This window comes from Hordeum vulgare, chromosome 5H, assembly GCF_904849725.1.
Source record: "Hordeum vulgare subsp. vulgare chromosome 5H, MorexV3_pseudomolecules_assembly, whole genome shotgun sequence".
Classification (NCBI taxonomy): Eukaryota; Viridiplantae; Streptophyta; class Magnoliopsida; order Poales; family Poaceae; genus Hordeum; species Hordeum vulgare.
This window is the reverse complement of record NC_058522.1, coordinates 71,601,869-71,607,868: the sequence shown is the minus strand read 5'-3', so window position 1 is coordinate 71,607,868 and position 6,000 is coordinate 71,601,869.

Sequence of the window (6,000 nt, the reverse complement as noted above, 5' to 3'; positions counted from 1 at the left end):
TTTATAGCAGGAGGTGGTGTCGCAAACTTACTCATAATTGAAGGTGAATCAAGTGCAGAGCTAGATGGCAGTTCCTTACCTGTCCTCATAGTTGAGGGCAAGACTTTAGTTCTTGGATCTTTCGGATTCCTCATAGTGACTAGCAGACGTAAATCCCAAGTGACTCAGAGAATATAGCTATGCTTCCCCGCCAACGACGCCAGAAAAAAGCAAGTTGACGGGAGACTATTCTTGACTTTGGCTTCCCCGGCAACGGAGCGAGAAAAAGGTCTTGATAACCCACAAGTATAGGGGATCGCAACCGTTTTCGAGGGTAGAGTATTCAACCCAAATTTATTGATTCGACTCAAGGGGAAGCCAAAGAATATTCTCAAGTATTAGCAGTTGAGTTGTCAATTCAACCACACCTGAAATATTTAGTATCTGAAGCAAAGCATCAGAAGCAAGGTAGTGATAGCAACAGTAGCAGCAGTAACCACTAGCAGCAAAGTAATAGCAGTATTGGCGAGAACATAATAGGTTCAAATTTGAAATCATGGCACTCGGGCCCTAGTGACAAGCATTAAGCATGGCAAAGTAGTAGCAACATCAATCTCACAACATAGTGGATACTAGGGATCAAACCCCGTCAAAACTAACTCGATTACATGATAGATCTCATCCAACCCATCACTGTGTGACAAGCCTACGATGACATTACTCACGAACGGTGAAGAGCATCATGGAATTGGCGATGAAGGAAGGTTGATGATGACGATGGCGACGATTTCCCCTCTCCGGAGCCCAGAACGAACTCCAGATCTGCCCTCTAGAGGAAGAACAGGAGGTGGCGGCGCCTCCGTATAGTAAAACGCGATGAACTCTTCTCCCTGATTTTTTTTCGGACGAAAGAGGCTAAATAGAGGTGAGATTGGAGGCGGTGGAGCTTCATGGGCCCCACAAGCCTGCCAAGCGCGGCCAGAGGGGCCCGCGCCTGGTGGGCTTGTGGGCTCACAGCTCCACTTCCTCCCTTTATTCTTGCGCCAGTATTTTTTATATATTCCACAAAAATTGTCCGTAAATTTTCAGGTCATTCCGAGAACTTTTATTTCTGCGCAAAAACAACACCATGGCAATTCTGCTAAAAACAGCGTTAGTCCGGGTTAGTTCCATTCAAATCATGCAAATTAGAGTCCAAAACAAGGGCAAAAGAGTTTGGAAAAGTAGATATGATGGAGATGTATCACCCACCAAGCCACCCAAAGAGGGTTGACGCGCCATGGTGCCTAGTGGGCGCCTCGGCCTCCCCTCTAGTGGGTCTTGGTTCCAGTATTTTTTCTTTTATTCCATAAAAATTCTCAACAATGTTTCGTCCAATTCCGGAACATTTATTTATGCACAAAAACAGCACCATGGTAGTTCTGCTGAAAACAACGTCAGTTCGGGTAAGTTTCATTCAAATCATGTAAATTAGAGTCCAAAACAAGAGCTAAAGCATTAGGAAAAGTAGATACGATGGAGATGTATCATCTCCTCCAAGATTAGCCCATTGCTTGTTCTCATGCAATTCAGTTGACAAACAGAAAGTGAAAAAAATTACAAACTCTTTTGTTCTTGTTTACATATACATGCTTAGAGAGCACCCAGGTTTTCAGCATAAATCATGACTAATCATATCGGCAATTATCCTCAGGAACTATATTAGCTCATATCACTTGCATAATCAACTAGCAAGCAATAATAACATAACTCAAACGCCAACACTTTGTCAAAACAATCATGATATAATATGACAAAAGTGGTATCTTGCTAGCCCTTTCTGAGACTGCAAAACATAAATGCACAACACCTCCAAGTTCAAGCAGCGACTAGACCTTGTATTTCATTGTAGAGGAGATCCAGTCATGCTGCAAACAACGTTTCCCTAGACACAAAGCATGAGGATAACAACACTCCTCTCACGTCTCGAACTTATTTGAGAAGGTGATGACAGTAGCGGCCCGAATCAAAACGAGTCAAGCCTGTGTGTGTTCTGTGCCATCCCTGGATCAGTATGCTGGCGCACACATTACATCAATGTATATATCAAAGTGCAATCACATGTAAATAATGTAAAACTGATATATACCTCAAAATCTTAGCGGAAACAGTCAACGTGAGTGGAATCCCATCGACACCAACGACAGGTTGAGTATAGACCGTAACCCTAAATCGTAATTCTTACTCGTCGTAGAAATATGTGCAACATAAGATGTTGCAGCCGTGTATGTCAGTATATTGAATGTACCAGCAAGATCTGATACGTCTCCAACGTATCTACAATTTTTGATTGTTCCATGCTATTATATTATATGTTTTGGATGTTTTATATGTATTTATATGCTGTTTTATATTATGTTTGGGACTAACCTATTAATCTAGAGCCTAGTGCCAGTTTATGTTTTTTGCACGTTTTTGAATATTGCAGATAAGGATTATTAAACGGAGTCCAAATGGAATAAAATCTCCGGAGAGATTTTTCTTGGACCAGAAGGCACGCAACAAACTTGGAGTAGGGGCCAAGGAAATTGCTGGGAGGTCACAAGCCTGTAGTGCGCGCTCTGGGGGTGGCCGCGCCCCCTGGCTTGTGCCCCCCTGCAGGTCTCCTAACCCTAATCATTGGCCTATAAAGTCCCAAATATTCCCATATCGCCAAAAAGACCAATGAAAATACTTTTACACCGTCGGGAGCCTCTGTTCCCGAGAGATCCAATCTGGGAGCCTTTCCTGGTAATCTGTCGGAGAGGGAACTGATCAAGGATGGCATCTACATCAACTCCATTTCCCCTCCGATGATGTGTGCGTAATTCACCACAGACCTATGGGTCCATAGCTAGTAGCTAGATGGCTTATTCTCTCTCTTTGATCTTCAATACCATGTGTCGGGGAAACCAGCACCTATGGGAAACTCGAGGAGTCCCTTGATCGTTTGGCGGGGAGATAGAGGTATGAAATCGAGAGCGGAACTAGCGATCAACACCGGCAAGGTCTTTTTATCCAGGTTCGGGCGGTTTGGCGCGTAAAACCCTACTCCTGCTTATGTTTGTATTGTGTGATCACTGTGGTGTGGTCTTGCTATAGTAACTTAGTAGGTGATTAGGGAGTCTCTGATCACCAAAAGGTCCAACCGCGAAGAATGAGTTTTGGGCCTCCTTTTATAGGCAAAGGGGTCACCAACAGTGTGCTCAACGGGTGTACAGTGAACAGTGTTCACCGCTCTACTTCTTCGGTGGTGTCAGGGGCAATAAATGCCTGTTCAGGCTCCTGACCTGCCGCAAGATGGTTGCGACACGTACCCAGGTGAGACGCCACCTGGACCTTGTGCTGGCACACGAGGGATGTGCTAGAGTGGTTGGATTGTGGTAGAAACTAGAGGGGACACATGACAAGCGAACATGGGCTTGCTGGCCTGCAGTCCCTGTCGGATGACTTGGTCATCCTCCCAGCAAGGAAGGCTTGCCAAGTGCTCGAATACCTTCCCTGCAAGGATGGCTTGCCGAGGGCTTAATCAGTCCGTGCGGGCCTTCCCGTCAAGGGAGACCTGCCGCGGTCTTGCTATTCTCTGGGTAGTCTTCCCGGCGAGGCGGGCTTGCCGGGGTCTTGGGAATCTTCCCAGCAAGGAAGGCTTGTCGCGGCCTTGCGTGTGTAGCCTTTGTACTCCATGCCCTGGAGAGGGGGAAGGGCGTGTCCTTGGTGGGTTCTGGACTACCCTTCTGCTGCTCTTCCCGGTACACTGTTGTCGGGGGCGTTGCCATCGCCCGTGCACAAGTCTGGGGCACGAGGGACCCCAGTCTCTAGTGCACCGATAGAAGCCCCCGGGCCTGGGCCACGTACGCGCGCGGGGTGTTGCTGGGCCAGGCCCAAACAAGTGCATGGGCTTCCTTGGCAAGGGCCTCTACAACTTCAGAGCCGTTGTAGATGGCCCTTCCCCACCTCCCGACGCGTTATTGCCACGCGTGAAGCATGCACAGTAATAGTCATGCAAGTGGCGCTCGTGGCCATAAAGGCCGCAGTGGTGGCACGACCCGCCCTCGCATGCATTGGTACAGCAGGGTGGTTCTCTGTTCGCCCATGATCACGGGTGATTGAGTGAGAGGGGCGGCGATTTCTGGAGCGAGGGGAGCTAGCCCCCCGCGGATCGCCCTATAAATTAGGGAGTCTGCAAGGGGGTTTTGCTCATCCACCAGCTTTTGAAACATCCACCACCCTCAGCTTGCATCCAGGTGGCGTTTGCCCCTAACCATGGCTAGGGGACGAGGGAGGCCACCATTGGCCGCCAGGGCGGCAAGGGGACCCCACTCGGATCATGCCACAACTTCAGGGGGCGCACTCACGGAGGGTTGCACGAGCACCCGTGGTTGCATTGGGCTGCACGAGCTCCCGTGGTGGCGTAGGGCTGCACGAGTGGCCGTGGTGGCGGAGGGACAAGGAGCCGCGGTTGTCGTGGAGGCCGTCGCCGGGGGAGGCGGAGTGCTACTCCAGCACCTCCGTCTTCTCCTCTGCCGGACAGGCACTCGGACGGGACGACGCTCGAGTCCGTCGTGGAACTGCACGGTGTCCCCCGGGGCCATTTGCATTTTCCTCGCCCTTTTGCTAGGGCGATGGAGGCCGCCAAGCCCCCCGTCTTGTGGTTGCGGGCGTACGGTTGCTCACACGGTGCTATGCAAGTGCACGTGGAGTACCCGAAATGCCGCTCCATGTTGCTCGGGCAGGACTGGAAAGCCTTCGCCCGCGCCCACGGCCTCGAGGATGGGCATATCCTCTGCTTCAAGCTAGCGGAGGATAAGATGCTATCCATCAAGTTTTATGGGCGCTTAGTTGTGCGTCTCGGCTGCTACGAAGAGAGCTCGAGCGGCACCGAATGTCCTTCCTCGAGCGATAGCGACGAGGAGGACAGCGGCGACAGTGGCGCTCTTGGCAGGTCAGGATCTCGGGGGGTCAAGTTGGTGTACGACTCCTCGAGTTCTGACTGACCGCCGGCCCTGCTGCCGAGGCCCACTCACGTCTCTCCCCCTCCTAGTGGGGTTACTCTGCCAGAGTCCGCATCGACACCTCGTATTTGAGGAGGCGCGATCGTGGGCTCTGGCTTCTTCATCCTCTTCGGTCGCCCTGTCCTCCGCCCCCGTTCTCCTCCACGCTGTGCTGGTCCAGGAGAAACCAGCCTGGGTTGCGCCGGGGGTCGTCCCTCTCTTTGTCTTCTTGAACTTCTGTCCGGCGAGCACATCCCTCGCCAAAAAACAGTATAATAAGTTAGAGTAGCAAAAATCATTCATGTAATATGTGTGAGTTAGTTTCAAACAAATGAATGAAATGTGGTTTCCCTTGCGTCTAGTCTTTCTCCTTGTATGATACGCCTTTTGCATCTTCTGAAGTTTGCCGGCGTGACTAGTCCTATCGCTAGTGCTTTGAGCAACGGATCCTTAGTAGTTCGCTTGAGGGGTCGTTACCGGCAAGGCTCCTTGCCGCACTCTGTGCAACCGTTATATCGTCGAGCGCGGCTCGAGGTGAAATAAGGTGCTATGTAGCCACTTAGACTGTTGAACAGGTTCGAAACAATGTGAAGGCGCTTATGGCCATTCAAGTCGTTGAACTAGTTCAAAACAGAACTAAGGCGCACAAATCCTGACAAGGTTCCATCTATGTAGGTTTCTCAAACAAGGTTTGTGATATTCCAGAAAGGGAGCAACCTATCTACTCCGAAATCTCATCTGAAATATGTATCATTTATCTATCGTGCCGCGACACTTCTCTCCGCGGCGCATGGGTCCTTTGCCGGGGCCTCAGATCACCGACAACACGAGATTATGCATGCCCGGCAACTTCCCCTCCGGCAAGGTATCTGCCGACAGTTCTTGACTGTCGTATAGAAGGGGGGTCACCAGAACAAAACTCATTTTCCTGTTTTGCCTAGCCATGTTGATGGAGCCCCCACCTTTTGGCGATGACGTGATGCTTCTGAGGGGTAAGCGTTCGGCTACAGTG